The following is a 9195-nucleotide window of genomic DNA, read 5'->3' on the forward strand; positions in this document are numbered from 1 at the left end:
AATAATAATGATGCCTGTTCATAAGCAAAGAGATCGGAAGACACAAAACCATCCTACATTGTCAACGATTATGATACGTTTTTAATCACTTTTCAAAAGATCAAAAACCAGAATATCTGAATGAATTGAATGTAAATATCGCGCAGCGAAAACTACTAATGCAAACATCGGAGAACCAATACTTGTTCAATAGGAATCGGTTTTCAATGATCATCGCTTTGAGCGACCATATCGTAATTCAGCAAATTCTGTGCCATGGTATCAGATAGTTTATCACTGTTTATCAATAACCAAACCACTTATTAGTGCTCGTGCCTATAACAAACGCACCCCGTGTCGGCTACCGCGTAAGGTAAATCGGGTGGTATGGTTGCAATCCCGAAAGTCAATCACAGTTTGATAGACGCGGATGAAGGGCTAGGTAAATATGTAGAGTGAGGCAGGTATATAAGTTACGGTAGAATTATATATTCACTCAGGATAGTGGCGCTTGCCGCCTTTTCAGATCTTATAAGCCAACGACAGTAGCCTAATACTCATGGATTTTCTAAGGAATCTAGGTAAATTCAACGTAAAAAATAATGTCCATTAGATGTAGCGAGAACTAAAATGCTAGGATAAAGTACAAAACATGTAACTTGGCTTGTTGAAGTGCAAGTAGTCTAAAGACATAATTAGTCGAGTAAGTAATTGAAGTAGCAAATACATACCTATACTCGAGTACTACTAAAAGTCTAATCACTTCGTTACTGATAAATGATCATCTGCTATCAATATCTATCTTACCTCGTAAAATGAACACGTCAATCAATTTAACTGCTCTCGCCCCTCCCATACTGACAACTGTGGTTGAAGTGATTCTCTGCACAATGCTTTTTATTGTAATATTGTAGTAGTGATTCCAAGATTAATACTGACTATTACTTACATTTGTCCTCATTGTTCAAGGTTAAAGGGACTATTTTTTCTCTGCTGAGCTCGAATTCGAATCATCAATATGGAAGCTATTATGTCAAAATTACCGGATCATTTGAAAGTATTAATAGCGGAGATGAAAGATGTGATGGCACAAGGTTTGGCTGCCGCTCCTGGATATGAAGGACCTGGCTGGAAGGGGTACCGGTTCGCGCTGTTATTCAACTCGGAAGCAGCAAAGAAAGTGTACGAAGAACATGATGTTCCTAACAACTCCATTATAGTGTCCTCTTTTCCCAAAACAGGTATATGCCTGCACCAAAATTCTAGCTAAATCACTCGATGGCTGATTGTAAATCTTAGTTTATCATGTTAGTGAGCTCATGTAGCTATAACTAACCAATTACCCATAGACGTTTCACTTCAGCAGTGACGTGCCGTGAGGTTCGTGGCTTGTGAGGCACTGACCCTACACCCCCACCACCGGAACACACACATACACACACGTAAAGTAGCCTATACCTGATAAAGATACACAAAGATACGAATAACAACAGCAGCAAGAGGAGGCGCGTAGGCGAGAGCGTTTTCTCTGCACCCTATTGGCCGTTATAATTCTACAATACATATTTCACTTTTTTCCTTCAGTAAAATATTCAGTTATGTAATGCAAATTGCTCAACGAAAAGGATGAAAGGAAAAACGAAAATCTATTTTATTCAAGGTCCTTATTATTTCGGTTTTATGTTCTCTATTGTCTTTTGCTAGTCCACTCTCTTTTTGTACAAGATTGAGATGGACACGGCATCAGCAAAACTATAAAGACGGTACGTCACTCACTAACATCAAACTTAAATGGTTGAAAACATCATTCAGACTGTGGAAAATCAGGGTTAGATTCATGATTGGGGATGCAGTTTTCCTTGGAATAGGATTCACAAACATATAAAACCTACAAAGTGAACTGATATTCGAGTTGACGACCTGTTTCTTATCAGATTAGCCATCTTCACACGTCCACTATCTAGGCTTCTCCAGTGCTCCTCCCCATCTGATCCGCGTCGCGGTGTCTTACGAAAGTCTTGAAGATAGCATAATAGTGGAGCGTCCGGCTTCGGTGTAGGTAGTGGGTTCAATTCCAGTCTGGGTCAGACCAAAGACCCGATTAGGAACACTTGTATCCATGACTTCCCCGCTCGGCGCTCATCATCACCGGGGTAGCATGGATGGTGGTGCAGGACTTGAAAAGCCTTAGAGGCTATATCTGCACCTTCCATGTCCAGCGGCATATGTATCTCATGCACTCATGGTATGCATATGCAGAGATCGAGTGTATATGTGCATGCTGTGTATGTTATCATGAGTCGGTGTGTGCCGCAAATATATCAAGGATAAAAATATGCGACATCCTATTCCTAATTCCTATCCTGTTCTAGGAATAAATTTTTCGAGAAATACACTTCTAAATTCTACACTTCAGTATGCGACAATTGGGCATGCGACACTTGAGCATGTGGGTAAAATTGGGGGTTAGGACCGGGTATGATTTAGATCAGAGGTCTCAAACTCAAATGTGCTCGTGGGCCAATTTCCTAGTTTTTAAGGACGCCGCGGGCCGCAGCATCAATAATTGGGGTATTCAAATTCAATGTATTTTCAAGATTGCCTTATCTGACAGGACCTTGTAGACTGCTGGCATTCCACACACATCGTGAAAATCTTATGTAGGCTACTATCGTAATATTCACGCCTGACACGAAAAAAAAATCACAATTTTAAATATTTGAATAAAATTGTTGTTGGTGTACTTGTCATAACTTGTCAAAATATTGAGATACAGACACAATGCAAGGGGACGAATGCATCATTTTGAAGCTAACTGATAGCAGATTAAATAACAACATAAAATTATTGTATCATAATAAAGAATTGTCCAATCGCCTAACAATCCATTGGTGTTACAGTTGTCACGACTTCGTTAATCTCCACATTTAATTGGCGATACTAACATGGATAGAGATCCAAGATGTAGCCAAGATGTAACTAATGGAGGAGGCAACATGGTGGCGAGATAGCGTAGTGGTATAATCCGCGGCTGCAACACCAATGGGTTGCGGGTTCGGGTCCGACCGGGCTCGACTTCAGAATTCCTATACCTGGTGTTGGAGGTTTATCTAGGCTCCTCCTCGCCACATTATCGGCGTAAGCGGTGTCTTACGAAAAGCCTTGAAGTGGGTCGTGCAATAACTCGCGGCAGTTACGGACTAAAAACGGAGAATAATGGCCTGGTGTAAATGACCATAGTAGTCGACAAACACCATGAATATCACAAAACAAACAAACAAAAGGAGGCAACGTAATGCCAATGGTTGCCATACCGACATTGCTTAGATAACGAAATCCGCTACGCTACACAACGCCGGCTACGATCTTCTTGACAGTTTGATAGTTTGTTTCGTTCGTAACTTTACCAACCCACGGCGTTTCAATTCACAAGTCATTCTCTAATTTGAACGTTTGAACCGACTCAACTCAAGTCATTTTCATTTTATATACCCCATAGTTAGTCCGAGTACTAGAAATTCTACGGAAGATCGACGATACGTCGAAATCACAATTTCCAGTCTCAAATCATCAACGGGTCGTGTTTTATCGCCATGAACAGGTAATGTGGTCTGCCACTGCGCAGTAGCCTTTGAAAGTGTTGCAATATCGAAGTTGGACGATTAGTTTAGGGTTTTTGGGAAGATTTGGAGTGAATTTCCAACTTTAAAATCTAAAAAAGATATGTGACGGTTAAATAATGTCGAATACTTGAAAATCCAAAATGCCGACGCGGTCCGCACAAAATGGACTGGCGGCGTGTTTGAGACCACTGATTTAGATTGAGGATTGGGTTAGGCCGTTAGGGTTATGTTTGGGGTTGGGGTATATATAAGGGTTGAATTCGGGGTTAGGGTTGGGGTTGGGGTACGTTTTGGGATTGGGAAACCACATGCCAAAGTGACGCATGATGAAGAGTCGCATGCTAATCTGTCGTTTTTCAATGTGTTGCATGCTCATATGTCAGGCAACCGGAATCATAATGTAGGTTATCGGCCTGGTGTAAATCACCATTGCAGTTGTAAAACATCATAAATGCCACAAACAACAACACCAACAATAACAACGCAGGGTCATTTCCATCCTGGACAACAAAAGTTGGAACCACCACATAAAATTTATTTGTGGAAAATTGAACTCCGGGATCAAAAGTTACGTCATTTTGTCAATTAACGATTTTCTGCTCATTGCGGCTCCGTAGCATTCAGGTTTTATCAATGTAAAATTTGAAAAGGTGTTGAATTACAGTTGAGATTTGGCAATCGGTTTTCTGAGTAGCTAGTCTATTGGTCCATATTCCCATCGTATCACTCGACCGTGAATCACGTGTTGCGCATCTATCCGAAGGTTAGTTATCTATAATTAAATGCCATGCGATGCAGAGATGAGCATGGATTAGGATTAGGTTTTGAAAAAACAGGATTTGTGAAATTTTGTCGGATTTGGATTGGATTTGGATTAGACATTTTTTCAGAACGGATTAGGATTTGGATTGGATTTACCTATTTTCTGGGAGATTGAAATGTCGTGTGGCGAATGGCGACAAACTTTATTCAGATCAGTTATTAATGTACTTATGGTTACTTGGTTATCTTGAATCACGTGAATCGTTGGTTGTGAAAGAAAATTTTCGAATCCCTCCATTGCATAAATTAGTTTTTTTTCTGAATTTCCACTTGGAATCGGATTAGGATTGGACATGGACTTGAATATGAAAAAGTTATGGATTAGGATTTGGATTTGAAGGTTCGGATTTGGATTGGATTAGGACATAGAAATTTCAATCCGCTCTTCTCTGATGCGGTGTAGTGTTAAAGGTTAAATTGAGGCGAAACTTGATCGATGGTCTGAAATCGGTCAAGCGTTGCACAATTTATAATGCGAATTGTTCAGACCCTATAAAAATATTCAAGCGAGTATGGTATCATATGAAAACTGGTTTCAAGGACAATTATTATCCATAGCTTTTTCATTTAGGTTTTTTGACTGTAAGATGGTGAAATTGACTGTAAGATAGGGTTACCAATTTGTCCTCTTTTTTGACTATTTTGAAAGTGTCCTCGGAGGACGTCATTTTGCCCTCTTTTATGAGATTTTGTCCTCTTTTTTGAGAATTTTGGTCATATTGATAGCCAAATTTGACTGAGATGCCGTAAATCAGCATCAAAGTGACGCCGAGCGAGATAGTGTAATGGTAATGCGTCCAGCTTCTCGATCGGTAGGTCGTGGGTTCAATCCCCGGCGGGTCAGACCAAAGACTCTAAAACTGGTATCCGCGGCTATCCAGCTAGGCGCTCAGCATCCATGGATAGCGCGGAGGAGAAAGATACGGTGGTGCAGACTAGATGACCTTGCTTAAAGGTCGTATCGCATCTCCATCGTCAAAGCATCTCGATGGTGCCGGCGAAAATAAATCTGATCTCTCTCTCTCCGGCGGGCATTTCTGGAGCTGGGCATTGTCAACCACCTGACAATGTGAAGGGAAAATGGTATTTGGACGCTGAGCGAGAAAGATGACTATTTTGTTTTAGTCAACCGACCGCCATATGGGAAAAATTTACCATTTTTTCAGAATTTTACTTCGGATTTGCAAGTCTGAAAATTCTGAAATTTCCAAAATATGGTAACCCTACTGTAAGATGGTGAAATTGACTTTGTATATAGAACATGCACAAATACTGTTGCAAGCTTAGTTCTTCGTAATTTCATATTCTATATCGATCGCTTGCCATACAATTATTAGGGACGAATTGGATGCAAGAAATCTTGAAGCAAATGATATTCGGCTTCGATGAAAAAGCAATGGCGTTGTATAATGCTATTCCTAAACTATTCACATTACTGGAAGGTGTCAGAGGTGAGCGATTTACACAAGTTGTTATATACCATATGTATATCGTCGAGGTGTGTTAATATTCACAGGGGAAAAACTCGAATTGTGGAATTACTTATCATTGCCTCGGACACCTTTTATCACGCATCTATGCCCGCGCCTTTGTTGAACTTCGAAAAGATTAAAAAAAGCAACTCGAAGGTAGGATCGTTGTTCGGGGACGTGTTTTCCAAACAGCTAGATGAAGAATTTCAAAATAGCCATCGCAAAATATTTGTGTTGTTTTGCAGGTGATTGTAGGCTACCTATAAGAAATCCGAAAGACCAAGCAGTGTCGTGGTATCACTTCAGCAAAGGTCCTAATTTCGCACGTTTAAGAGAGCATCTGAGCGTGGAGTGGTCACAGTTTTTCTTGGATTTCACTGACGGTATTGTAAATTTTCCCAAGCCTCTCTCTTTCTCTCTCTCTCTCTCTCTCTCAACAAATAGGCAATTGGGCATATATATGAAAGGATTCACTCTTTATCTAACTCTTTCAAAATGCAAAGTAACTGCGACGAATTTTGTGGTTCATATTCACAGGTAAGCAACCGGTGCCGGCGACGAAACCGGGCGAGGGATATATCGAGTTCCTACTTGGATGGGATGAATACAGGGATGATCCCGACGTACTCTTTGTGCAGTTTGAAAAGCTAAAGAAGGTTCTGAATCGTAATAGTAATATTCAAGTATAAATATTAAACAATAGTGAAATTAAAGTGCAGATACCGACCGCTAACACTAAGGCGTATATCAACTGATAAACCTGCTATAGTTGTTACCTGAGTTCCATGTAAGTTGTGGCTAGCTAGATAATACTTAACTCGCAGTGGTAGACGCACTTTCCTTGCGTTAGTCCATGATATGACAACCTCAACGTGAATCTTACGACCGTATTGCCTCAGATAGATATATTGGTCGAATGGATGAAATATACAGTAGGATATGGCGAATGAGTCAGGCATATAATTCAAATACAAGGGCTAATAAATTCCAAGTCGTGGTAGCGACAAGAAAGATATAAGTCACGTGATATACAGACATGGGGGATGTACCATAATGTGATGTTATATCATAGTGTCCTATATGGTGTCGACACAGGCAAATCTCACGCCTCAGTGAAATTGTATCACGTAACAATTTCCATTTGGCTACAGGCAATTTGACGGTCATTTTTGACCGGATTGCCGAGCATTAAATTTTGTCAAACGGGTATCAATCGAAAGCTGACTCTGCACTGATTACGAAAATATAAATTTTATTCTGCTCGTGTCCCTGGAACTGCCACAATCAGTCTCGCATTTTTCATTGTTATGGAGATTGGCATTGGGACGCAACAATGCTGTCTGGCTCTTTTTCTATTGAGCTACTCTCTCGTTACGCCAGACAGCATTGTGACGTCCTGAGCTACTCTCTCGTTTCGCCAGACAGCATTGTTGCGTCCCAATGCCAATCTCCATAACAATGAAAAATTCGAGGCTGATTGTGGGAGTTCCAGGGCCACGAGCGAAATAAAATTCATATTTTCGCAATCAGTGCAGAGTCAGCTTTCGATTGATACCCGTTTTACCAAATTAATGCTCGGCAAGCCGGTCAAAAATGACCGTCAAATTACCTGTAGCCAAATGGAAATTGTGACGTGATACAATTTCACTGAGGCGTGAGATTTGCCTGTGTCGATACCATATAGGACACTATATGGTTATATCTTATAAGTGTATGAACCGCGAGAGGGCGCAGGGCGTTCCATAACACCTACCTACCAGAGATGAGCGGATTTGAAATTTCTATGTCCTAATCCAATCCAAATCCGAACCTTCCAATCCAAATCCAAATCCTAATCCATAACTTTTTCATATTCAAGTCTATGTCCAATCCTCATCCGATTCCAACTGGAAATTCAGAAAAAATACTAATTTATGCAATGGAGGGATTCGAAAATTTTCTTTCACAACCAACGATTCACTTGATTCAAGATAACTTAGTAACCATGAGTACATTAATAACTGATCTGAATAAAGTTTGTCGCCATTCGCCACACGACATTTCAATCTACCAGAAAATAGGTAAATCCAATCCAAATCCTAATCCGTTCTGAAAATAATCTTTAATCCAAATCCAATTCAAATCCGACAAAATTTCACAAATCCTGTTTTTTCAAAACCTAATCCTAATCCATGCTCATCTCTGCTACCTACGTAGTAGGCCTACGTAGCTTTCGAGGGTTGGCAATTTGAGAAGAAAGATGTGGCGTTATAAACATTTTCCCAACTAGCTTGTTCGAAACGGTATTTTAGTATTTCAAGGAGATTTGTCGAATTTCTTTCCCGGTCGACGCATACATAATGCCTTGGTAGGAATTGTCAACGGTGTGTTTTCTGATGTCTGCTCACAGATGGCTGAGTCTATCGTACGGCGCCATATAGAGACATATTCTCTGTGCAAGTTGCACTTATGCCATTTACCCTCGTACAGATCTGCTACCAGATGGCATAGCGTATCTCTAGGCCTACATATTAACGTACATTCTGGTGCAGGATCCGACAAACGAAATCCGAAGAATCGCAAAATTCCTTGCTATTGACTTGACCGATGAACAAATCTCCGTTGTGAGGGAGAGAACATCATTTGATGCGATGAAAAAGAACCAAGACGATGCATCATCTGCTTCTAGCAAGAACGCTATGAAAAAATCAATGAATCGCATGCGGAAGGGTGTGTGTTAACAATGTCAAGCTCTTCCAGGTCTTTTCGAGTGGCGGGCTGGCGCTGCCGAATCCGCGCATATACATAATTTATTATCATAATAAGCAACCGCGGTCACAGTGAACTGTTTGGCCGTGTCTGTACCCTGTGGATGTACAACCAAATTTTAACACAAATTTTTCAATCATACAATACTGTTAAAGATTGCTGCTTCTTAGACGAAATTTCTTTACCTGTCTAGCAATGCTCCCTCTAATTTTTGACGAGTCTGCGCGCACTCACCTATTCACTGCGCGGTCCCTTGGACAACAGTGTGTAACGACTAAAAAAAAGGTCATCACTTCGGATTTTTTGTGAGCAGCTGAGATTTTCTGTGCGCAGAGACCATGTCAGCACTGCGCGATCGCGCACGTGCGCAGCTTAGAGGAAACATTGCTATCAAGTTTTATATTGACTATAAAGACGCTTGGAAAGAGACTTCATGCACGGAAAAGCGCGGTACTTCACTAAAGTGACAAAAATATTGTTCAATTGGATTCATATCGAATCCGCTATGAGATGTGTGAAACGCTATTCAAAAAATTATCTGTTTCAGGACA

This window comes from Botryllus schlosseri, chromosome 2 (genome assembly GCF_051294905.1).
Source record: "Botryllus schlosseri isolate E-star chromosome 2, Bs_hap1, whole genome shotgun sequence".
Lineage (NCBI taxonomy): Eukaryota > Metazoa > Chordata > Ascidiacea > Stolidobranchia > Styelidae > Botryllus > Botryllus schlosseri.